This window comes from Lissotriton helveticus, chromosome 3_1, assembly GCF_964261635.1.
Source record: "Lissotriton helveticus chromosome 3_1, aLisHel1.1, whole genome shotgun sequence".
NCBI classification, from domain to species: domain Eukaryota; kingdom Metazoa; phylum Chordata; class Amphibia; order Caudata; family Salamandridae; genus Lissotriton; species Lissotriton helveticus.
In genome coordinates, this window is record NC_136061.1 from 1405512058 (window position 1) to 1405539605 (window position 27548).

The window sequence follows — 27548 nt, forward strand, 5'->3', positions numbered from 1 at the left end:
GTGGCAGACCAGAAGGCCAATGAGCGAATAAAGGAAGATCTCTTTCGAAGGTCTGGGCTGAAACCAGCTCAATATCTGCAGAGATTCTGCGACTGCAAGAGACCAGGTGGTGTTTCATTTGAGACTTGAATATATATGTAATTAATTATTGGAATGAGGAGGTAAGAGGGAAGAAGGCCAAGGATTTTCAGCAAGTTGCACATGGGTGAAGGTATCGAAAAGGGCATGTTGCGCTCAATATAGTAGCCCTGGGCATTTGGAAGAGGGACCCAGATTCTCTGAAGCACATCGATCCTAATACAATGTGATTTTTGTAGGAAGCTAGTATCAATGGGAGAAAAGTGCCTGCCCTGATGGATACTAAAGGCCTTCCACACTATAGTTGAGAGGAAGAATCTTAAGCTTGAGGAGATACTCCTAGGAGCTAAGGATAAAGGATTGGTGCATGACTGCAAAGGTGGGAGCTCTCTGGGGGATTTATTCTAGGGTTGGATATACAGTTACCGCATATGCTGTCCCCGGAGGTATATCCAAGTAGGCGGAAAAACAGAGGTGTCACCTTGATGCGAATGAGACAACAGGCCACGTTCTCTCCCCCCGGAGGTACCATGTTGTAACATTACAGCATCATATATATTATCAAACAATGAACGTCTAATAGGTGGTAACTGTATTTATTTTCATATTTTCTGCATGCAAATAGCGAGTGTCCAGTATAAACTGACAGGAGTGGTACCAGGGAACTAGCTTCCCGAGGTCCTGAAGAAGAGCCATTAGGGGCCTGGCTCGAAACATGTCGACCTTTTAGGAGAATAGATCCATTGCAAAACTCTTATCGTAAAACTCACCCTATTTTTTAACCATACCAACTAGAGGTTAAAAAAAATTAAGGGACACCTTCTAGCCAGGTATTTTCAACCACACACCAACAATCCCCACTCCCCTTCCTTTTTAGAACGACCTTTTTTTATCATTGTATATAACAACAGAAGGTGCTCCCACGTAGGTCGTAGGTTGTAGCACACTCAATCCGCAGTGGAACGTGATGAACCCGATGATGAAGAATGCCACCAAGGGGTCACCATGGTGGGTGAGGGTTTTACAAGAAAACCCTTTATTTTTTTCAGAGGAAAGTTACTTGAACATAACAGAACTGGGTTTTCTTTTTGGAATTAGTTACGTGTAGAAGAGGCCATACCCAGGGCATCCTTTTACTCCCTCCTTCTCTTTTGGTACCTTTTGATTGCAGTCAGCCTGGATAAATGCCACATACAGTCTGCAAGGGTAACAGAGAGACAGCGCATGGCATGCCGTGGTTATAGGCAGAGCCAAATAAGAGCCCATTGAACCAACAGAGGATCAGCACGTGTCTTGCACTGGTTACATGTGGCCAGATAAATGTCCATCAGGCTCACCCAGGTTTTACAGAGGAGATGCAAGTGGCGTGCTCTGATCAATGGCAGCCAGAAAAATGTGCATTGGATCCCCCCATGAGCGACAGAAGCAGAGACATTTGTTACTGGAAGGCAGGATAAATGAAACTTAAAATCTGCAGCAGCGACAGAAGGGCAGCATGGGGCATATCTGGGTCCACCATGATTGTCCTTTGTGATGTCCATTCTGCTCAAAACAACAATCTGGAAGTTAGGGGTGCAGGGTGAAAACGCAACAATCGTGGCTGCCGTGATGTTGGTAAGGACTGTAGCTTCCTATATTCTTAAAAAGTAAAGCTGTCTGGAAAACCAAAACAGTCTCTGTTTCAAGAAGAGTCAAACTGGGGCGTTTGTGCCAAAAACAGGTTGCCCTATTCACCAACCATTGTCTTCCTTTTCTTCTCCAAGGGTAGTTCACCTGTGCCCTGATAAGAATCTTCTCCTATAGATCTCACTTGGTTCTGTGGAAGAGGATCCTGTGGATTCACATACAACTACTGTGAGCCGGTACCGGGATAGTTCAAATGTGCATCCAACATTATGTTAGCAGATGATTCTATGTTATAGTGAACAAAACGGTTCTTAGCTCATTTCCAAATCAACAGCAAAATTGTTGTATAGAAACACAATGGAAAACTATACACGTTTATAAAATTTCCAAACCCAGCCGGGAAAGGATTTTATTTTATAAAGAAACAATGTTCAATTCAGTAATCAAATTCGTAATCACAAGACACAAGCCTGTGTCGTACATGAAAAGAGGGAAACAGAAAGATAGCATAAGGGTGAAAGGGGTGTCTATCAGGCAAAGAGCGAGAGCAAAGACAGGGTACTGTATTCAAGTAAAGAATCAATCACAGTATCTCCTGGAGTGGAACATAAACAATCTTATTGGTCAATGTTCATAACCATAAACCCACTCATGGGTGTCGACGTTTCGATCCCTATTGCTCGAAAGGTTACATGGGATCATCATCAGGACATTTTTAATGAACAAAACATGCCTGATTGTAAAAGACGCCTGTTCAGGAGAAATGAAAGAGAAAAGATATATATTTTTAAAATTTTTAAAAAAAGGAAGATATTTTTAAAAAAATACCAGAGTAGTTTGCAGACACATGTCACAGATGTATCGAAATCGCAGTGTAAGACCAAGTGCATGGTGAATGTGACTTCTTGAAAACAAAATAATGAAAATGACAACATTCAAAAGTTCCTCGGAATCGCAGTGATGTGCGTAAAAATAGCGTTATCGTGTCTTCTTGGAGTAGGGATTGTGACTCAAGACAGAGCAGTGGCGCGGAGTGAAGTCAGGGATGGCCTGAGTAGCGAGTGTAGTGGGCCGTGTGATCACCCCAGAAACAACCCGCTTATTGATGATCAACAAGCTTGCTTATTGATAATTGCTCTCAGAGTGGGACAAAAGTAGCACAACCTCGCTATATGGCTAACAGGGCAGGCCGTCAATAACGTACCAAGAAGCGAAATCAAACAAGGCGGTATCTTCGAAGGAACCGAAGCCAGCGGTGAGTCAGGATACTTTCACCGTGTCGGTCGTTTCAACACGCGGCAGTGGCGCTGAAACCAGAAAGGCGCATTTAGTAAAGACTAGACAACGCGTTTGATAGCGTGCTGATGGCAGCGGCGATGGAGCTTACCTTAGGTTAGGAAATAGCCGGAATATATTTGGCTAAAATAAAATAAAATTTAATTTTTACGTGTAGGTATCAATGACCATACAACTGGGGTCCCATCAATGGGGATTTGGACGCTGCAAAAAAGGAAAAGTAGGGACTAAATCAATAGCTGCTAGCGAGCGGGTGAATTCAAGGCAACGCGGGTCTTAACCCAGCGAGTACTTACTCAGTCCTGATGGGGACTCGTCTTCACGTTGCTCCTCGGTCGGTGCCCGATGCAAGTCAATGGACTGCAAGGGCGCGCCAGGTTCATAACGGGCCACGCGGGTCACATGACCTTAAACAAGGTTGCTCAATCTGAAGGGAAGAGCTGTCAAATACGGGGGCCATTTTGTAATGGCTAAACGGGAGCCAAGTGCGCTAGTGAAAACCAAGTGATAGTGCCAAAGTGAAATATATAAAAAAATGGAACAACACATTATCACACAATTAGTCAGTAGAATCACTTCACAGAAATCAGAATGATCGTTAAATTTAAAGTTCGTCATAATATCCTGGAGTATCAATGTCAATGTTAACCCGAGGGGTTTAAAACAATCCTGGGCTAACTCATGAAATCCTTGTGAATGGTTCACTCAGAGTAGCGTAGTCCAGTCCTCACTCCGATTGAGCCCAGCCCTGATGGTATTGAATTGAATGATGGATTTCAACTCTTCTCGGTTTAACAACTGCTGTAGGTTGCCGCCTCTCTGTGGTAGTTTGACTGTTTTCAGGACTGTCCATTGGAGGTCATCCGCAGTATGCTTCATGCTAGCATAGTGTTCAACAAGGGGTGCATTTGCAGTGCCACACCTAATGCGGCTTCGATGCTGACTTATTCTGGTCCTTATCTTTTGGGTCGTTTGGCCCACATACATTTGCGGGCATGGACAGAGAATCGCATAAATCAAATTGTGACTATTACAATTCGTGAAGTCTTTTAAATCAACTGTGATGTTATTGTGACTAAAAGTGCTCCCCTCAAGTGTCAAATTACAGACAATACAATTCCCACATTTCACATGCCCCCTCATTGGTGGCAAACCCCAGCTAGACTCAATTGTGCCTGTCTGGGGTTGTGCTGGTAAGGCTGCTCGTACCAAGTGATCTTTTATATTCCTGCTTTTCTTGAAGGCAAAAAGGGGTTTCTCAAAAGCCAGTTGCCCTGCATTTAAGGTTGGCCAGTGACGTAGGATCGTCTTACGAATTTTATCAGAGATCGGGGAAAAGGTTGTGACACAGGCAATCCTGCCTGTAGTGGGTCTGATTTTGGGCTGGAGAAGGACCTCTCTCGGACAATACCACGCACGTTTAGAGGCATTACGCACAAGCCTACTTGGATACCCTCTGGCTTTGAGTTTTGAGCACAGGACCGCTGCCTCTTTAAAGTAATCAGTCTTGGCAGAGCAATTCCTTCTGATGCGAAGGAACTGAGAGTATGGCAGTGAGTCTTTCAGGGCTTTGGGGTGATTACTGTTGTACCTGAGTAACGTGTTCCGCTCAGTTGGTTTCCTATAGAGTCGAGTGAGTAACTCACCCGCCTCATAGTAAATCAACAGATCAAGGAATGGGATCTCTGTCTTATGGCTTGACAGCGTAAACTGCAAACTGTCACAGTTGTTGTTTAGCCAGTGCAGGAACGAGTTAAGGCCTTCTCCCTCAGAGTTCCAAATCAGAAAAATATCGTCTATGTAGCGGCGCCACATGCCAATGGAGGACCTGAATGGATTTGTGCCGGCTAGGATTGAGCTTGTTTCAAGTGCATCCATGTAAAGAATAGCCAGATGGGGAGCAAAAATAGCTCCCATCGAGCATCCCTTAATCTGTTGGTAAAATGTCCCGTCAAAGATAAAAAAGTTTCTGGTAAGACAGAGTTCTAGTAATTGCAAAATGAACAACGTAGGTACTCTGTGTGGTCTGGGTCTGGAATCTAGTATTCGTTCTATGACCCGTAGAGCCGCTCCTTGTGGAATATTAGTGTAGAGCGACTCTACGTCTAGCGTGCAAAGTATTTGGTTGTCGGGGTCAAAAGGAAGATGTTCCACCAGATTGATCATCTCCATGCTGTCACGGACGTAACAGCATGTTCCAGGCACAAAGTCTTTAATAAAAAAGTCCACGTAGGACCCTAGGGGTTCCAAAATAGAGCCACAGGCCGATACTATCGGTCGGCCCGGTGGGTTCACAATGTTTTTATGAACCTTAGGCAGTGTGTAGATGACAGGGAGTCTGGGACACTTAACATTCAGAAAATTGAATTCCTTCTTGCTAAGAAACCCTTCGTCCCTGCCAGCCACAGTGATTTGTTTTATCAGGCCCTGAATTTCAACCGTTGGGTTTCGGCCTAGTCTCGAATAATGTTCCTTATTATTCAATTGTCGAATAATCTCGTTTTTATAGGCATCAATATTTTGTAAGACAATGCCTCCGCCCTTATCAGCGCTTTTAATGATTAGGTCCGTATTGACTTTGAGTGAGTCTATTGCCTCTTTCTCGCTTTTTGAAATGTTGAACGGAATATATATCTTCTTACTCCCCAAGAGCTCGAGCTCTTTGAGAATGAGCTTCTCAAACGTGATGATCTCGGGTGGAATCATGCTTGCCGTGGGAAGGAAAGTAGAAGGCGGGGCAAAAGGAGTGTTGCGGTTCGCCTCAGGAGTAGGGTGCAATTGAAAGAATGCTTTAAGCCGTATCAGCCTGAAAAAGCGTAGTAACTCGGTTTGCAACTCCATGAAGTTCGGGCGAACAGTAGGGACAAAGGAGAGTCCTTTTTTCAGAACTTCCAATTCTGAGTGCTGCAGCACATGGCTAGATAAATTAAAGATAGGCAATGTCTCAGTCACATTCATAGTCGTGGGTATCACCACTGATAAAAATTGTTGCGCAACAATTTTTATCAGTGGTGATACCCACGACTATGAATGTGACTGAGACATTGCCTATCTTTAATTTATCTAGCCATGTGCTGCAGCACTCAGAATTGGAAGTTCTGAAAAAAGGACTCTCCTTTGTCCCTACTGTTCGCCCGAACTTCATGGAGTTGCAAACCGAGTTACTACGCTTTTTCAGGCTGATACGGCTTAAAGCATTCTTTCAATTGCACCCTACTCCTGAGGCGAACCGCAACACTCCTTTTGCCCCGCCTTCTACTTTCCTTCCCACGGCAAGCATGATTCCACCCGAGATCATCACGTTTGAGAAGCTCATTCTCAAAGAGCTCGAGCTCTTGGGGAGTAAGAAGATATATATTCCGTTCAACATTTCAAAAAGCGAGAAAGAGGCAATAGACTCACTCAAAGTCAATACGGACCTAATCATTAAAAGCGCTGATAAGGGCGGAGGCATTGTCTTACAAAATATTGATGCCTATAAAAACGAGATTATTCGACAATTGAATAATAAGGAACATTATTCGAGACTAGGCCGAAACCCAACGGTTGAAATTCAGGGCCTGATAAAACAAATCACTGTGGCTGGCAGGGACGAAGGGTTTCTTAGCAAGAAGGAATTCAATTTTCTGAATGTTAAGTGTCCCAGACTCCCTGTCATCTACACACTGCCTAAGGTTCATAAAAACATTGTGAACCCACCGGGCCGACCGATAGTATCGGCCTGTGGCTCTATTTTGGAACCCCTAGGGTCCTACGTGGACTTTTTTATTAAAGACTTTGTGCCTGGAACATGCTGTTACGTCCGTGACAGCATGGAGATGATCAATCTGGTGGAACATCTTCCTTTTGACCCCGACAACCAAATACTTTGCACGCTAGACGTAGAGTCGCTCTACACTAATATTCCACAAGGAGCGGCTCTACGGGTCATAGAACGAATACTAGATTCCAGACCCAGACCACACAGAGTACCTACGTTGTTCATTTTGCAATTACTAGAACTCTGTCTTACCAGAAACTTTTTTATCTTTGACGGGACATTTTACCAACAGATTAAGGGATGCTCGATGGGAGCTATTTTTGCTCCCCATCTGGCTATTCTTTACATGGATGCACTTGAAACAAGCTCAATCCTAGCCGGCACAAATCCATTCAGGTCCTCCATTGGCATGTGGCGCCGCTACATAGACGATATTTTTCTGATTTGGAACTCTGAGGGAGAAGGCCTTAACTCGTTCCTGCACTGGCTAAACAACAACTGTGACAGTTTGCAGTTTACGCTGTCAAGCCATAAGACAGAGATCCCATTCCTTGATCTGTTGATTTACTATGAGGCGGGTGAGTTACTCACTCGACTCTATAGGAAACCAACTGAGCGGAACACGTTACTCAGGTACAACAGTAATCACCCCAAAGCCCTGAAAGACTCACTGCCATACTCTCAGTTCCTTCGCATCAGAAGGAATTGCTCTGCCAAGACTGATTACTTTAAAGAGGCAGCGGTCCTGTGCTCAAAACTCAAAGCCAGAGGGTATCCAAGTAGGCTTGTGCGTAATGCCTCTAAACGTGCGTGGTATTGTCCGAGAGAGGTCCTTCTCCAGCCCAAAATCAGACCCACTACAGGCAGGATTGCCTGTGTCACAACCTTTTCCCCGATCTCTGATAAAATTCGTAAGACGATCCTACGTCACTGGCCAACCTTAAATGCAGGGCAACTGGCTTTTGAGAAACCCCTTTTTGCCTTCAAGAAAAGCAGGAATATAAAAGATCACTTGGTACGAGCAGCCTTACCAGCACAACCCCAGACAGGCACAATTGAGTCTAGCTGGGGTTTGCCACCAATGAGGGGGCATGTGAAATGTGGGAATTGTATTGTCTGTAATTTGACACTTGAGGGGAGCACTTTTAGTCACAATAACATCACAGTTGATTTAAAAGACTTCACGAATTGTAATAGTCACAATTTGATTTATGCGATTCTCTGTCCATGCCCGCAAATGTATGTGGGCCAAACGACCCAAAAGATAAGGACCAGAATAAGTCAGCATCGAAGCCGCATTAGGTGTGGCACTGCAAATGCACCCCTTGTTGAACACTATGCTAGCATGAAGCATACTGCGGATGACCTCCAATGGACAGTCCTGAAAACAGTCAAACTACCACAGAGAGGCGGCAACCTACAGCAGTTGTTAAACCGAGAAGAGTTGAAATCCATCATTCAATTCAATACCATCAGGGCTGGGCTCAATCGGAGTGAGGACTGGACTACGCTACTCTGAGTGAACCATTCACAAGGATTTCATGAGTTAGCCCAGGATTGTTTTAAACCCCTCGGGTTAACATTGACATTGATACTCCAGGATATTATGACGAACTTTAAATTTAACGATCATTCTGATTTCTGTGAAGTGATTCTACTGACTAATTGTGTGATAATGTGTTGTTCCATTTTTTTATATATTTCACTTTGGCACTATCACTTGGTTTTCACTAGCGCACTTGGCTCCCGTTTAGCCATTACAAAATGGCCCCCGTATTTGACAGCTCTTCCCTTCAGATTGAGCAACCTTGTTTAAGGTCATGTGACCCGCGTGGCCCGTTATGAACCTGGCGCGCCCTTGCAGTCCATTGACTTGCATCGGGCACCGACCGAGGAGCAACGTGAAGACGAGTCCCCATCAGGACTGAGTAAGTACTCGCTGGGTTAAGACCCGCGTTGCCTTGAATTCACCCGCTCGCTAGCAGCTATTGATTTAGTCCCTACTTTTCCTTTTTTGCAGCGTCCAAATCCCCATTGATGGGACCCCAGTTGTATGGTCATTGATACCTACACGTAAAAATTAAATTTTATTTTATTTTAGCCAAATATATTCCGGCTATTTCCTAACCTAAGGTAAGCTCCATCGCCGCTGCCATCAGCACGCTATCAAACGCGTTGTCTAGTCTTTACTAAATGCGCCTTTCTGGTTTCAGCGCCACTGCCGCGTGTTGAAACGACCGACACGGTGAAAGTATCCTGACTCACCGCTGGCTTCGGTTCCTTCGAAGATACCGCCTTGTTTGATTTCGCTTCTTGGTACGTTATTGACGGCCTGCCCTGTTAGCCATATAGCGAGGTTGTGCTACTTTTGTCCCACTCTGAGAGCAATTATCAATAAGCAAGCTTGTTGATCATCAATAAGCGGGTTGTTTCTGGGGTGATCACACGGCCCACTACACTCGCTACTCAGGCCATCCCTGACTTCACTCCGCGCCACTGCTCTGTCTTGAGTCACAATCCCTACTCCAAGAAGACACGATAACGCTATTTTTACGCACATCACTGCGATTCCGAGGAACTTTTGAATGTTGTCATTTTCATTATTTTGTTTTCAAGAAGTCACATTCACCATGCACTTGGTCTTACACTGCGATTTCGATACATCTGTGACATGTGTCTGCAAACTACTCTGGTATTTTTTTAAAAATATCTTCCTTTTTTTAAAAATTTTAAAAATATATATCTTTTCTCTTTCATTTCTCCTGAACAGGCGTCTTTTACAATCAGGCATGTTTTGTTCATTAAAAATGTCCTGATGATGATCCCATGTAACCTTTCGAGCAATAGGGATCGAAACGTCGACACCCATGAGTGGGTTTATGGTTATGAACATTGACCAATAAGATTGTTTATGTTCCACTCCAGGAGATACTGTGATTGATTCTTTACTTGAATACAGTACCCTGTCTTTGCTCTCGCTCTTTGCCTGATAGACACCCCTTTCACCCTTATGCTATCTTTCTGTTTCCCTCTTTTCATGTACGACACAGGCTTGTGTCTTGTGATTACGAATTTGATTACTGAATTGAACATTGTTTCTTTATAAAATAAAATCCTTTCCCGGCTGGGTTTGGAAATTTTATAAACGTGTATAGTTTTCCATTGTGTTTCTATACAACAATTTTGCTGTTGATTTGGAAATGAGCTAAGAACCGTTTTGTTCACTATAACGTTGTTATACCCATGGTGCTTAGCTATCTGTTGGGTCCCCCTTGTTACTTAAAAAAAGCAGATGATTCTATGGCACTAACAACACGATTCTTCAGTCTTGGATCCTCTTTTACATACCATTGCCAGTGCTTAATTTGAGCCGTTGGTTTCTGGTGCTTGGCACCGGCATTTAATTGCCAGCACCGGCGCTTATGAAAGTCTGCCAAATGGTGGTACTGTCTGCCTAATTCAGGTATGAGCACAACAACAGTTGTTTATTACTTCAATTTACAATTACAATGACTAATACCCGCCTCCCAATCCATTGTTATAACTTTAGGGGCCTGGAATAGTATAAATTGTTACACTTGTGAGAAAGTGATGGTTAGTTGTTTGGGGGGCACTGTCTTTAGCAGCACTGGCAATGGATGGTACATGCTGTAGTGTCCTCCTGACAAGGACCCTGACACTGGTTATTTTACAAATTAAGCTCTGACCATTGTTGTCTACTAGCATAGCCCAACTGACTTTGTTAATGGGATTCAAAATTACAAAGGAACAGACTGCATTGGGCCATTACCTAAATTGCAAGACTGAATAATTGTGTCCCTGGTGACATGGAGTCATCCGGTTACTTGATCTAGCCCAGTTATGTGCAGGTGTTGCAAAAATACCCTAATGGAAGGGGTACACTCTCAGTACCTATGTAATCAGTTCTTTAAATGGGCCTGTTCTGTCAAGTACTGAAAACATGTGCTTTTTTATTTTGAGAGGGAGAGTACCTTCACATCTCTGAAGAGGAGCAATACTTTTAATTGGAGATTATTTGGAACTCGGTACTCTGTTATAGGGCAGCTGCACTTCTGTTTCTCCATTTCAAGTTCTGTTTGTAATTGAGGAATTGTAATAATTCAGTTAACTCCAATTTTGTTTTTGCAAAATGTATTTTTATTGTTCCACTTAGCATCTCACAACATTTGACCTTCTATTGTACAGTGACATTATGCAAACCACTATACGTTCTCAATAGGGATGGTGCCGGAACATTTTAGCTCTTCCTTTCCGCATCACAAAAACCTAACATAAACGTGCACTTAGCACATGTTTGCTGTGAGAACTAATGACATTAATGAGTTGCATTTGACATAATTATTGAAATGGATTCACTGTCGATTTTGAGAGTTCATACATAACACTGTGTGCCTTACCTTATCAAATAAGATATTCTTTGGAGACTTGATGAATAAACCATACTCATATATTTAGAATGTGTTTACTTTAAAAATTACAGTGGATTTATGTAATATATGTATTAATATGTCATATATTTAATTTAAAAAGGTGGTTCTTGGCCATACTTACACATGCGTATTAATTTTATTGTATGCCACAAGTAATATGAATCTAATGTACTGACATTTATATTTATTTGTGCTTGAATGTGCACATCCATAATAAATGTGCACCACTGATTTAATACTCTAAAACTGCCCTTACTAGGCCTGTTTTCCATTCTGCATGAAATATTGTTTTCCAATTCTGCTTGCATGACTTTCCCCTTGCAGGTACTTTCACATATATTGTTAGTTTGAGAATAGATACAACTTCGTACTAGCGATAGAGAGGGAGCCTGAGGAGAAGACGACCTTGGCAAAGGAACATGAAGAGCCAGAACGTTAACTGAAGAGTCCTATTCAGCATTATTGCAACATGGCTTGGTTGAACAAGGACGATGTTGTTCCCATGTTCAGTGTGGGACATTCCAGTAATGTTACAGCTTACAACGTGAGAATGGAAAAGGACAATGGATCCCCTGATGTGAACCGAGGGGTGGTACCTGGATGATTCTGGTGCAGGTAACTGGAGTCTACACTGTCTGAGATTGCAACCACTTTCCCTTGGACTTTGAGAGGTTTAGACCACTATGCTTATTCTCTTTGACTCTTGCTGATTGTGGCTTAGGCTCTCACTCATATTCCTCTGACCCAAGAAGACTCGACTGAGCTTCTGCAATGCTGACACTTTCTTTCACTTCCCTTATTTCCTTACTTCCAGAACTTTCCTGTGTTTTTCCCTATTTTTCTGCAGTTCCCTGAATTTTGAGATTCCTTAGACGATCGAACCATCCTTTTAGTTTGGACTTCAACTTAGATGATTCTAGATTTTACTCATGTATAGAAGAGAGGGCCAGAAACTCTTCTCTGAGCACCAGATGTTGTTATTTATCTTTTGTATTGCTGTGAATGAACTTCTTTTTTGTCTTGTACTGGTAAGTTTAAACTTATTTAGGAGGTTGGGTTTCCCAGTTGTTATTCTGTATCTTGAAAGCTTGGTGCTAAGATTTGTGTACCTTATCTTGATTGCTAGCTTGTTATAAACTTTCTTAAATATAGTTACTTGCTAAATGCTGGGGCGGTAGGCACCCCCGACTGTGAAACGCTGGATAGAGAGTCTGACATATTGTAGTACTAACAGTTATATCTACTCCTAGTTACAACCGCCTGCCTCTCGACCGAAAGATATATGGCAACCCCTCCAGGCGTATCTTTTAGAAACACAAGACGACCCAGATCGAGGTGCAGAATCGGGGATTTAACTCGACATGTGGACTGTAATTCTTTTTTTATAGATGTGCATAACTACAGGTATGTGAATACCACCGCCTTATGTTGCGGAATGGATACAATCTTAGAGTGGAAATCAACTGTGCAATATGTTAAAAGCTATGTGCTGTATTGGCTATGCGGATTAAGGTTTCCCTGATATATTTGAAAATGATAAAAGTTTAAAAAAAAAAAAGTATAGTTACTGATTCCTGATCCTTATTGTGTATCCAAATGTGTTACACTGTTAATTGAAATTGATTGCTGTGGGTGTGGCCAAGCGGCGATTGAAGATGGCCGCGTAAAGTGAGGCTCCGATACCCGTCCCTTCCCCATGTCTATCCTGGCTAATTATGCGTCCCATCTGACGTCGGCCCCGTGTGGCGGAGTAACACCGGTCACCATCCCGCTTCTCCCAACTCACCCCGAAGGTCGGAAACCGGAGATACGGGCCCCGGAGCAGTGCAACCTGCTTTCAAGTTCGGAGCCGGGACCCACAGTGAACGGGGAAACCGGGAGAAAGACCCAATCGCCTTGACGGCCTCCGGCGGTGGCGCCGAACTCTGAGGGTGCCGCCGCGGTCTAGATGGAGATCTGCGGTGGAGCAGAGACCAAGGTCCCGGTGTTTCCGTGGTGACCGGAGGCCCGCAAGGAGACACTGGTGAGGCAGAGGGTCACAGTTCCTAAAGCGGGCATAGTGCGCAACAGCTGCAAGTTTGCGAATGGCGGCGACGCGCCCATAATCAGCAGTATGTTCTGCCTCACTCTCCTACTCGGCTCATATTGAAGCTGCAGCAACAGACCACCTCTGACCTTGCTGAGCCCACCTGCTGTTCCCAGGTGATGTTGATCGGTACCCCAGGGGTCCTAGGAAGTACAGTATGAAGGTGGTGGGCCGCCTGGCATACACCCAATAACTGCAGCTGGTTAAGGCCAACAGAGTGAAAGACGACCGCACAGGTAGTCGGTGAGGGGTGCATGGCTGGGCACAATAGTAAATAACACCCTTGAGACCTGTTACCAGCAAGACGGCCTAGCCCTCGGCACCACCGCTGCCATAGAGGACTGAACTGAAGGGCGCATTCCCCCGGTGGATGTTAAAAATTGGTGTTGGGTCCCCCGGTGACCAGGACCGGCCGGCCCATCTGTTCTGAGATGGGAGGAGCTGCACGTCCACCCACCCTGGGAGCCCCGGGCTTGGTTGGGAGCAGACACTTGAAGTCAAAATGGAGCATTCTAAGGGTGCTGGGTCCCGGGGGACGAAGCCGACGCAGATGAACAAACTGGACCGGTACACAGCATCAAAAGAAGCGCAGCAGAACAGATTATCTAGGGATGCCACCCAGGGGAACCTAGGGGACGAGGAACAGGAACTCTCGCTAAAAGATGTCATGGAGGCGATTACCGGAGTCAAAACTTTACTGGAGTACAAAATGGACATTATGGCGATTGACACCAACCTTATCAGAGCCGATCTGGGGAAGCTCAATGAAAAGGTCAAACAGGTAGAAATAACAGCCGCCAGTCTTGTTGGTGATGTCTCGCAGCTGCAGGGGGAAGTCCGCGAGCTCCAAGAATCCCACAAACTCACAGACCTCAAGCTGGACGACTATGAAGGCCACCTCCGGCGCAATAACCTCCGCAGTTTGGGTGTCCCGAAGAAATCGGAGAGGCAATCCCCGGATCTTTTTGTCGAGGATCTCATTCTCAAACATCTGCAACCTAAAGGCCTCAGTAAGTTCTTTGTCATTGAGCGAGCTCACAGGGTCCCGGGCGGCCGTCCCAGACCGGGCGCTCCCCCGCGGCCCATGTTGGCTCGGGTCTTGAACTATCGGGGCAGAGATGTTATTCTTCAGAACTCTAGATCGGGGGCGCCCCTACGCTCTGAAAACGCCGACATCTCCTTTTTCACGGACTTCACGCAGAGAGTGCAGAGGCAAAGGAGGTCATTTCTTTCCGTGAAGCGCGACCTCAGAGAGACGGGACTGAAATACTCGATGCTGTTCCTCCGGCGGAGGGCAGAGCATGGTTCTTCGAGCATCGTGAAGCAGTGGCGGAATGGATTGATCATCGCGGGATGAGGAGTCCAAATGACCGCGGCCAAAGGGAGGGCGCGGACAGTTGACCTGCCTGAGGGAGAGACTTGGTTGACGGCGACATCTGGACTGAGTAACGGGGATCTGGAGTGGGGTGGACCTGGGAGGGTAGATTCTTGTCTCTGATTGAGGGGGCCTGTAGACTTATATAGATTTGAGTTGCTTGCTTTCATGGGGACCTCCATGTGGTATGGTTGGGGGTAGGGACACGGAGCACTTTATTTCCTGCCTTTTATTTTTCATTTTTGATTTTTTACGAGGGCGAAAGGCACTCTGCAAGTTGTTAATGAGCAGTTTTAGGCCCGGAGTGCAAGGCAGCAGGGTGGGGGGTTGTTGGGAGGGGCTGTTTTGTTATGTTCTTACTAGATTCATTATTTCAGCAGCATCTATTGTAGTCTTGGTTTTGGTTATATCCATTGTACCAGCAACATTTATAGTTATTTCTGCGGAGGAGGTTGGTATTCACGTTTCTGCTCCTGTGACGAGAGCAGAGATATCTCCTAATCATACATGGCTACACAGGGAGACGTAGGGTTTAAAGTGCTAAGTTGGAATGTCAATGGGCTGGGGGAAAAGATCAAGCATAGTGTCGTTCTTCAGTATATCAAGCGCCAGGCTCCAGATGTCGTATTGCTTCAAGAAACCCATCTCATTGGTAATGCATGCAAAGCCCTACATAGAGGGGGCTACACAATGTTGGCACATGCGGGATTCACCTCCAGTTTGAGAGGGGTGGGTATTATGATGAGAAGATCCCTTCCCCTGATGGTGGGGTCAACTTGGATAGGCAATCGGGGACGGTATGTAGGGGTCTCGGGCACATGGGAGGGACACCACATCACACTACTATCGGTTTATGTGCCACCTGGCCTTCAGCCCACCACCTTCAGGGATTTAGGGACCATATTGCTTACTATTCCAGAGAGCTTGTTGATATTTGGATCGGACCTCAACTCAGTAGGTGAGTTGGACCGGCATCCCCCCGAGTTCTGAGCCCTGCGGCATGTTGGCTTCCTGAATTTCTTGAGACCTTGGGGCTGGTAGATGGATTGTGGATTTATCATCCAAATACGGTGCAGCACACCTTCCGCTCCGGGGCACACGGTAGCCTCTCGCGTATAGATTATTTTTTGGTCCCCGCATCTCAGGTAGCCCATATCCACGAGATTAAGCACCTAGCTAGGGGTTTCTCAGACCACTCGCCAGTCTGGCGCCACATGGTTCTTAACTATAAACAGGTGGGAAGTGTGCCCCCCATCAACCCATGGTACTTTAGAGACCCCAAAATTCGCAAAGCGCGCCTCGGGGCAATAGATAATTACTTTATGGATAATGAGGGGTCCGTTGACTCCCCGCAGGTGTTGTGGGAAGCCTTCAAGACGGTGATTCGGGGTCAAGCCCTTTCCCTGATTTCGGGTAAGAAGAAAGATCTCAATAGAGAGATGGTGGCCATTGAGGCAGAATTTAGCCAACTAGAAGCTGACCTGGAATCGGAGGTCACGCCAGACAAGCTCAACTATTTAAAACTTTGACAGCAGGAATACAGAGCACTAGCTACTGACCAGGCGAAGGCCTTGGGAAGAGCTGTGCAGGGGTGGATATATGAAATGGGTGACAAGGCCAGAAAATTACTAGCATGGTTGGATAAGAAGGAATGGGCAAGCCGTCTAGTGCCGGAACTCCGCGGGGAGGGAGGCGGTCCTATTACAGACCCACAAGCCATTAAGGACAAGTTTGTTGAGCATTATTGCACTGTTTACTCATTAGTAGCTCCTTATTCAGTAGAGGATTCCCGCCTGATGTTAGCGGACATTACATTGCCCAAACTCCTGGCAGAGGACCGCGACTTTTTGGCAGTGACTTGTCCAATGATGAAATAGCGAAAGCGATTAGGTCCATCAGATCGGGTAAGGCCACCGGCCCTAATGGGCTCCCGGTTGAATTATACAAACGTAAACCGGATAGGCTGGCCCCCTATCTTAGGGGTATGTATGAGAACTCTAGGGAAAAAGGGTTCCTGCCAGTAGACCAGAGGACGGCCACCATTATAACCATTCACAAGGAGGGGAAACCTAGAACTGACTGTGGGTCATACAGACCGATCTCCCTCCTGAATGCGGAGTCCAAGATTTTGGCTAAACTATTGGCCAACCGTCTGATTACAGTTATCGAGACTCTAGTCTAGATCAATCTGGTTTTATTCCGCATCGTAATACGGCGCTTAACTTGCGAAGGGTACATGGGGTACTGGAAAGAGCAACTTCCATCCTAGAACCAGCTGTAATAGTCTCCATAGATGCCACCATGGCCTTTGATACCATTGAATTGCCATATCTCTGGGCAGTACTGGAATAGTTCGGGTTCGGCCCAAACTTCATTCGATAGGTACAGCTCTTATATGCTAAACCGCTAGCCCAAGTAGTGGTCGACAACAAGAAATCTGCCACCTTTGAGCTGGGCCGGGGGACCCAGCAGGGATGTCCGTTGTCCCTCCTCCTGTTTGCCCTATCCTTGGAGCCATTGGCGGCATGGATATGCAGAGACCCGAGTATCCGTGGCATGCACTGGTCCCCGGATTGGGAAGACCGCATCTCGCTCTACGCGGATTATATTCGGCTTTACTTGACTTCTCTGAGACGGTCCTTGATTGTTGTTCTAGATATTCTTGCCATTTTTGGTAGGTCCTCCGGGTACTCTATCAATTGGGGTAAATCTCTGTGGTTTGTTTTGGCGGGGGAGCCGCCCGTCCCACCGATGGGATGCCCAATACAATTATGTACGGATGGCTTTAAATATCTGGGGATTTTCCTCTCCCTAAACTCATCTCTCCATTATTCCCAAAACTTACTCCCCCCCCTGGCTAGGCTGCGTAAGGATATAAGCAACTGGAAATCGCTTCCGCTCTCCCTACTGTGAAAAGCGGCCTTTTTAAGATGATGTCTTTGCCTGGGTTCTTATATGCCCTGCAGAATTCCCTAGACCCGGTCCCGCTGTCCTTCTTCAGGGAGGTGGAGGGTCTCCAGTGGGACTTGCTGTGGAGTGGAAAGCCACGTATTGCCCTCAAAAAGCTCACTTTAAATTGGTATGATGGGGGCATTAGCCTCCCTGATATTAAGAAGTATTATTGGGCGGCCCACCTGGCGGCCATAAACCATGGCACTTACACTTGCCCCGGGAACCCAGGTTATAACATGGATAGGTGGCTCCTACCAGTGGAACTATAATAGAGCCCTTAATTCCAGGCTGCCCCGGTTTACTCTCATGGGTCCCCCCAAACACTCAGTTCAAATTTGGCACACAGCCACTAAATGTCTCGGATGGAGTCGCAGGCTTACTCTCGCGACACCCCAGAGGGACTTCGAACAACTGGGTAGCCTGTGGAAAAGCAAAGGATTCGACAAGTGGGACCTTATAGGAATCTCGCAAATAAGTGATCTTTGGGATAAAACTGATATTAAACCATTCGCCACCTTACAGCACCAATTCGAATGAACAAATTAGGAATTTTTCTGTTACACACAGGTCAGGCACGCTTTGCGGACCCACCTGCAGCACGGTAGCATCCTTCCCGAGTTCTCTCCACTGGAGGACAGAGTTTTAGACGGTCTCGTCCCTGATAACACCATATCCTTAATATATAAGAAATTAATAAACAACATGCCAGACCCCCTCCAATCGCTTCGGGAGAAGTGGTCCAGTGATGGAATTGAGATGGAAGATGAAGAATGGCAGGAGGCTGTGTCCTCGCCCAGAGTCATGGCAATACCTGCACGCTTCCGACTTGTTCAGATCAAAATACTCCATAGGGTGTATGTGACTGGTCCACAAGTGGTGCGGATGGGGAGAATGGATGAGGGGAACTGTAGACATGGATGTGGCCAAACAGGTACCTTCATGCACATAATTTGGGACTGTGATAGTATTCAGTCTTACTGATGTTATTAATACTGTCCTGCCTACACAACTCAGCCTGAACGCTCGTAGATGTCTATTGAATATTTGGGAGCTGAATGATTTAAATAATTGCTTGCTACAGTGGGCCACTCTGGGTCTTCTGCTTGCCAAGAGAAACATTGCTCAGAGGTGGAGAGCGTCTCAGCCTCCAGAGGTGGGCGACTGGGAGAAAGACTTAGACTGGTCTATGTTCAGAGAAAAAACTGCATATGTGGCCCGTGGTTGCCCTAAGAAGTGGGCTCATGTATGGGGCATGTGGAATTCATATCATGGAGATATATGTCAGCCACCTCTCTCCCCCATTGGAGCTGACCCCCCCTCGCTCTAGACCTTCCGAATGACATTTTTGTACTACTTGATGTAACCTATTGTCAACTTGTGATCCCATTCTTACTCCTCCGTAATGTGATTGATACGCTGGTGCTGATTATTAAAAAGTTTTCTAAAAAAAAGAAATTGATTGCTGTAATGTTAACTCCCATCACCTCTCAGGCGGGAAAGAAAAGATCTATTGGAGGACGAATGGTAAGAGGGTTGGCCCAGAGCGCTGGATCAGCGGATAAGGGAAAACCGTACAGACAGCAAGTACACAAACAATGTTGTCTATTTTACATAGACCCAAGCTACATTTTTACTTAGTTAACACATATTTTAAGATTGTGATGCTTAGTTCCCCGAACGATATGCGATGTGACAGGCTTGATCTGTTAAGTAACTAACTCTATGAGTGAGTCTGTAAAACAAATAAAAAAAATAGAAAGAACTTCCTTGTGCTTATCTTAAAACACATTTGCAGATCATTTACTAATTCTGTAAATAAGACAGTGACCACATGTGCTTCGTGCTATCATTCAACTTCCCAGTCTTCTAGTATTGTTTACATTTCCGCCTGTTTATTTATAATTCGTATTTTCCATTCTTATTGGTATTTACCTATATTTATTTTTCAATAGGCAAAAAATAGAATTGTAGGGTGTATATTGCCACATATTTTTTATGTCTGTCTGATTTTGGTGCGCTTAGTAGCCTACACAATAAAACAATTCACTCACTTGACAACTTTAGCATTGCAGTACCAGTAAGTGCACATTTGAAGCTATGTAAATTGTATTCGTAAATTCTATTTTTGGGTTTTACCACATTATTCTGTCCATTATTCACTGGTGTGCAGGTAAGAGTGGTGGGGCCGGGTGGGGTTGGGGGGGTTTGACGGACGATGACAAGAGAAAATTAGTTATTTAATTAATTTTCCCTCTGCATCATCCCCTGAAATCCCCCCCACCCGGCCTCACCGATGCACCGCTCTTACCTGCATGGGCTGCTGCTGGGTGTAGGCCTCCCCAAAATGGACACCTTTAAGACACACAAAAGAAAATCAATTGTTTGCATTTTAAAGACTGTCAAACGCTGTTCGTGGAGGCCAGGGGGTAGCAAGTGCCACTGGGCATCAACTATGTGGGTTGAGGATGTTGGCATCCGATATGCCAGGGTCGGATCTACTATGCTCTGCAAATCCAGCCAAGTAAAACCCATTCAGCTTTTGACTATGAGTGGTAGCAATGGCAACCAATCAAAGGAAAATACACAGGAGGTGCTGAAGCTTAGAACTCAACAGCCACTCAGCAGAGCAATAACTGATTGTCCAACCAAGTGCTTATTTTTAAAAAGAAAAGTACCATATTACACACCAAAACTAGGTACAAAAAGGAAAATATCATATTAGACACCAAAACTAGGTGAAATTAATAATGACCCAGGCAGCTTTTCTCTCACTTCTAGGTGACAAACCACACTTTGGGTGAGACAAGACCGCCTTCTCTCGCAGCGAGGTTGCTGTTCTGGATAGTGGCAGGAGTCAATGTCAAAGACCCTTTGGGTCAATGATTCAGGCAACCTGGGAGTTGTGGTGGCCCCAAAGGGCAGATCTTGTCATGGCCACACTCATAACCACTTCTGAGTGATAGACTCACTTGGGTTCTGTTTCAGGGTGTTAAAGCATGGGGCAGTGGTGCAAGTTAATCACACCAATCTCTATAGGCCTTAGCAGCAGGAGAAGAGCCACAGTTGCACTTCTTTTGGTTACAGCAGCAGCAGTTCTTCATGTGATGTCACTGAGAACCTATGATTTCGCAGGTCCCTTTTGGCACTGCAACCAGAAGGGCCCGATGCCTGCAAACAGCTGGGAACCCAACCTCACCTCCATCTTGTGCACAATGGCAGACCCAGTCAGGAGCTCTCAGGCCAGGGGCCCGTGCAGAGTGCCGGAGGGGACCTCCTTGAACTCCTGCACTCTCATCACAGGGGTTGTGAGGGGTTTTGAGTCCTATTGTTACGCCATGGCATGTGAATGAGGCTAGGCAAGAGGCATACAAAATAGATCCCACAGGACTCCATGACTCTGGTTCACTCAAACACGTCAGGTATCCCCCAGGCCACATATACAACACACACACCATAGACTTGGGATGTTAGCACTAGGATCTGGGTAAATTGAATTTTATACGAGTGTTCCAGTAGCCTCAACTCCATTGACTCAGATAAAAGGTCTCTGGTCACATCTGTGGATTTATAAAACATTGTAGGATGCCACCACTGCTCTATGTGCATGACATGGACAGTTGCCCACATTCCAGTCCTAGCAAGATACAAAATAAAAGGGTTAGGCCCTCATAGTTAAAAACTGTCATAAATCTGCACCTGCAGGTTTGCTACAGTCCAACTGTGCAGATTTTGCAATGTTTGTAATTCACAAAACGTTTCCTGGTTACACCCTCAAAACTTTCATTAGTCCCAGCCTTTCATGCGTAACCCTGGAACGGTTTTCAGATTTTCTTCATATGCAGATATATACACATGTACATTTTTTGAGACAAAGAACAAGTCCAAACACACCTGCTCATTTTTTTTTCTCTCTACTGGGAAAATTGTCTACCCACAGATAACCCCTTCACTTACATCCACACCATTGTTGTGGGTGTCTTTTTCCCCTCTCATTGGAGAGGAATTTAATTCTGCCCCTTAAAGGAGTAAATATCTTCATGTGTGTTATGCATGGTGATCCTTGACCGCACACAATGCTCTTCTGAGAGATCTGATTGGTAAGATGAGTACACATGTGCCTACCATAGCACTGTGGTATGAACATGCTACACCTAGTTCTCAAGAGCAGCTAAACTGAAAGGGTTCCAGGGTGTGAAAGGATTGGAAACACATGTGTTAATACCCACAAATGTGTACGATTCCTGGTGTTCAACAACCTCCAGGGTATTCTGGCTATAGAACACCCACTTCCCGCCCTCAGGAGCGGAAGTACTTAACTGGAAACCTCTGTGTTCGTAAATTCTTTTATGAATACCAAATGATTTGTATGAATTCTAAAAGTTGTTTTTCATTTGTGGAAAAGGCTGCTTGCATGTAAATCATATTTACATACAGCATACAGCTTTGTAAATCAGGACCACAGTACTCTATTCTGTTAGTCCAGATTTCACAAATCATGGACTTAGTAAGAGGCATAGAACACATACAAGATGATCACTTACTCTATGCTTCCTGGATGTCAGGTGTTGTAGGGGAGATGCTAACAGAACGGGCGTTTCTTTTTTCCGGCCTGAAGAGTAAGAGGTCATGGTCGCCTTAAGTTGATGGATGGTGTAGCTTGTCCCATATTGTTTTCCTATAGCCTGAGAACAAAGTTGAAGGTCTGTGTAGAGTTGTTTTCTAATTCACTTGCTTAGTTGAAATACTTTAAAAGTTGGATCAGCAGTTTTAACTTTGTGCAAATAGTGATGGTCAGAGCCCACCCTCTAACCTTGCACAACCAGACAGTTGCCTGGGGTGGCAAGAGATAAGGTGTGCCAACAGACCCAGCTCCTTTGGAGAGGAGGAGTGTCGCCCCACAAGCAAAAGGAGCAGAGGAGTTTCGTCCAACAAACAAAAGCCCCAGGCCAGAGCTGTAAAATAAAATAGTAATAAAGATGTTTTATTGCCTTTTTTTTTTCAGCATCAGGACGGGGCGTGGTCATTGCTGCTGAGTGGTGGCAGTGAGCTTTGTTCTCTAAAATTTAAAATGTGCATGTCTCTTTGGCGGACAATCTTGCGACAGCCAGTCAGGCATGCACATTTTAAACCTCTCTAACCCAGCATCTTAAGACAGCTGGTTTAGAGAAATCAAAGGTCGGCCGTGCTCTTGTGAGCACGGATAGAGGCCGCTCCCACCAATCCTAGCTTTGCTCTCATGCTGCATGAGCGCATCGCCAGGATTGGCTTGGGAGTCAAGAGTCTGCCTTCCTCGAGGAGAGAAGGATCAATGAGGACGTCACCCTCGTAGAAAAAGTAAGTGCCTTTTATTGTTCATTTTTTATGTGCCCCCGTCTACTAACCTCGAGACATGCCAGCCACCACTGTGTGACAAATTCCTTTCTGCCAAGGAAGCTCTCACACAACATCTTGGTTGACAGGCTTCACTCTTAACACACCAAGTGATTACCTGTTTGTAAAAATAAAACTAACCACTTTCTTTACTCATTGTCTTTCAAAAGTGAACGTTTTGTTTGTAGTGACATATATAAGATCACAAGCGTTTTTAAAATGCTTTCAATTTTATTGTTTTCTAAACTAAATTATCCCGTTTCCGTGTGAGATACATGTGATGTACAGTAAGTAAAAACGATGTTAGAATATTGATTCAGAATTTATATGTGTGATGATATTAATTTTATGTGTTGTTTTTATATAGTGATCGAACAGAAAAAAATGCTTCTTCAATGTTAATATAAAAAACTTTCATGAGCACACATCTCATACTTTTTGATAAATAAAACAAGATCAAAACTGACAATAATCCAATCAGTAGAACCGGAGATATTCAATTTGAAAGATTTCAGTAAAAATAACACCAAAAGGCATAAAGAGCCAACTATGGATATCTGGTCGCACCGGACTGAGACAAAGTCTGAAGTTCAGTTTGACCCCAATAGAGCATGGGCTTGCTACAAGGACCCAGTTAGGCCTGTTGAATAAACTACCTTCCGATCGTGGTTTATGGATAGTTGCGAGGGTCCGCTCCGAAGATGCTTGACGCAGCTTAGGAGATATGTTAGTTCCGAGATGCGGTGTGAGGTCCTGCTCCATTATCATTGACGATCCCATCGACAAGGGCTTGTGATGTGAAGTCCAGATTAGGGGCTGCGTCGCGTAGTTGAAGAGATGCGTCAGTTGCAAGGAACTGCGCGGCTGCGAGTCCGTTGCCATCGAGGCTGCTGTCAATGACGGATGCAAGGGCCTTCTCCAAGGATGCATCAGGCAGCAGCGGCAATGCTTCAGTTCTGCTCAGGGGTTGCGTCGCGCAGCAGAGGCAATGTGTCAGTTCCAATGGATCCACAGAGGCTGGAAGATAAACTTAAACCCACCTCCAAGGGTCCAGGACTAGGGTGGCCCCATTTGGTAGAATAGACTCACAGATGGCAGAGTCCAGGTGCAAGGTTGTTGGAGCCTTCTGTCCCTGAGGCTCAAGTCGTGAGGCCAACCAACTAGCCCTTGGAGTCACTCTGAGGTTCAAGAGATGCAGGTCCAGTCCTTCTCACTGAGGCAGGAAGGCAGCAGGCAGCTGGTCAGCACAGCAAGGCAGCAACACAGCAAAGCAGTAGTCCAGCAGAGTGCAGTCCTGCAGAGGGACATTCCTTCTTCCTGGCAAAGTATCCACAGGTCCAGAAGTGTACTGAAATGGTGGTGTCAGAGACCCAGTATTTATACACAGTTGTGCCTCTGGAAGTGGGGCAGAAGCTTCTAGAGGTTTCCCTTTGAAGTCCCCAGGCACCCTGCCTCCCCTGTCTTGGCACCTCTATAGAGGGTATGCAGCCCTTTGTGTGGAGGCACAACACAGCCTATTCAAGTGTAAGTAGGGCTGTTCGCAGCACCTCCCCCATCCTGGCAGTGATGGCCCTTCCAGGCACACATAAGCCCCCTATTTTGTGTGGTTGTCTAGGAGGTACAGGCTACAATATTCCATTCATCAATGTGATTACGAAATTCAATTAGCATGACCACTTTTAATTATATATGGTGAATTCCTTGTGATTTGAATTGTTTCTTTTAACCCATCATATCATATACTTTGGAACACTGTATCCATAATCACAATCAAAATACATTTCAAGCTTCCACTTCTTAATTGCTATTTATGAAACAAAGCCTGTGCAAGCAATTGAAGATTACTTGTATCACACAACATATACAAAATTTAAAAACATATGTAAAATTTAAAAACAACAGCATCTGTTAGCCAGGACATGTAAAACTTAAATGTAGATGTCCTACCTTTTAAACACACTGCACCCTGCCCTTTGGGATGTCCATGACCTACCCTAGGGGTGAAATATGTATACAATGGAAAGGTTTGAGCCTTGCAAAAGGTTTATTTTGCCAAGTTAACATAGCAGTTAAAAACTGCACATACAAGTTGCAACAGCAGGCCTGAGACTTGTTTCAAGTGGCTACTTAAGTGATTTGCACAATCAGTGCTGCAGGCCCACTAGTAGTGTACACAAGCAAGGCTTGGGTTCTAAACCACCTGGACTGGACCACTCTATATTTGGAAACGAAGAAAGTGTTCAGGGGGACTGTTCCATAAGCCATTCACATGAACCTTAGACTATGAATTCAAAAGGTATACTGGCTTTATTAAGCTTAATTCTTATTATTTGAATACACAACACAAGTAAACTTCTTTATGAATGTCTTGAGAAAGAAATCACATGTGTAACAAAACAACAGTATCAGACATTGAACACTATGTCATACAAAACTCATAATGACATGAAACATAACAAATTGGTAAGGAAGACCTACTACACAAATCATTACATAAACACAACATATACACATATGTATCAACTAAACCAGTCCTAGATTACCATTATACACTAGGAGGACAATATATTGTCAATGTATCATCTAAACCAGTCCTAGATTACCATTACACACTAGGAGGGCAATATCTTGTCTATGTATCAACTAAACCAGTCCTAGATTACCATTATACACTAGTCCCCCTGGACACTTTCTTCGCAGGCCCACTAGTAGCATTTAATTCACAGGTCCTGAGCACATCTAGTGACACTTTACTCGGGATTTACTGTTGTATTCAGAATCCCTGTCTTCAGCTATTTGACAAGACATGTAGTCACAAACAGCAGCTGTATTATTCTCTTATTATGTCTAGGTGCTATTGTCTGACCAGAGAGGATAACAAGGGTCATTGTTGTTTGACCTTGTCTAGTGTGTTCAGACTAAATGCCAAGAAATATAATAAAGCACGAAAACATATGCAGATTCTGTGTGAAAATACATGTAGCTCAAACACAAGTGCGCTGTGTAGTAGTGTGTGAAAAATAAGTGGCCTACAACGTGCACAATTTGGCTAACATGGGGAAAACAACAATGGACTGTGCAAGAAAAACACAACACCCTCCCCTTTGGTCAAGACAATAGCCTGACAAAAAGCACTAAATGATATGAATTAAATCAAAAGATAAACAAACTCAAAGCATAACTTGTTAAAGTCATGTTGTAAAAAATACAAAAGAATTGTCAATTTAGAAAAATCATTGAAATCAATTGTGTCACTTGCCAATTCAAAGGCAAGGGACTCCATAAAGGAGTCTGATTCAGTAGAAGATGGCTGATCAACAGCTAAAGTCATAAGCCCCAAAGAACAGGCATGATCCTCTTTCCAGCCGATGCTGATATAATTACTGGGCAACCTGCATCGGTGTTTGTATAGCCTACATTCCATGATCCATGTGCCTCTGCACATATTTCTTCGAAGATGAGTGGTTCAAACCTCATATTGTGGAGGAGTCGCAAACCAAAGGGACTTCCTGAAAATGGGTCGCTAAGGGACTCATCAGCAGTTCAATGTCCAAGGCATCAGGCATCTGAGAAGCCAGACAAATATCCAGGGCTCATTCAAAGGGGCCCTAGAGGCGGTGGAACACAGATTGTACGCAAGTAAACCAGACAGGCCGGAATTCTAGGGACCAGTCAAGATCCAGTTCTTGCAGTAGAAATATTCCAAAAATATGAAGCATACACTCACAATAGTGTTGGAGCGGTTGTAGTTACAGGGGGCCCGCAAAAGGAACATCCATTGTGTAGAAGCAGTAATAGAATGAGAATGCCGCAAATGAGGAATACCTACAGAGGAAATCCTCCGAACACACTGGAAAAAATGGAATGGACAAAAGCCGATAGAATTCCTTTTTTTTTCCCCCTTTTTTTAAGACAAGAAACATGTAGATGTTTTCATTGACAAATGAATTCACAGATAGACGGACATCAAGTTATAACTCAGTAAGAATATAGGAGCATTATTTTCATATATATTGTCTTTTCTGTTTTTAACCTTAGCATAGACTATACTAATGAGTAAAAGCAACCAGTAGAGTTCCATAGTTCATTTTAATCACACCTCATCAATTTTCCTGGAAAGTCCTGTTTATGTCCTCAAATATTGGAGGCATTTGAGTTGCACTTTTACAATGTGGGTATCGATAAAAAAAGATCTCCTGCAAAGATCCCGCTTTGTGGGCCCTGTTGGGGATTGCAGAGCCAGCCCAACGGGGATGATGAAGCATGTCACCCTTGGGTGGGTGAAGGCTTGTGCTCCACTTAACAAACGCTTGCAGGATCTGTATATTGAATATACTAACAAGGTCCCCAATGGAATGGTATACTTCTTTCTATTTCTTTTTGCCTGGGAGAGCGTATACTGGACCACAATATCTCTCAGTCCTTTACATTTAAGAGATCAAGGAAGTTTCACCTTAAAGAAAACGTAAAGAAAACACATATGAAATGCAAATAAAATGCATATTTCTGAACAAAAGCAAGTGTGGATGCTGGCACAAACCAGGAATAGCAATA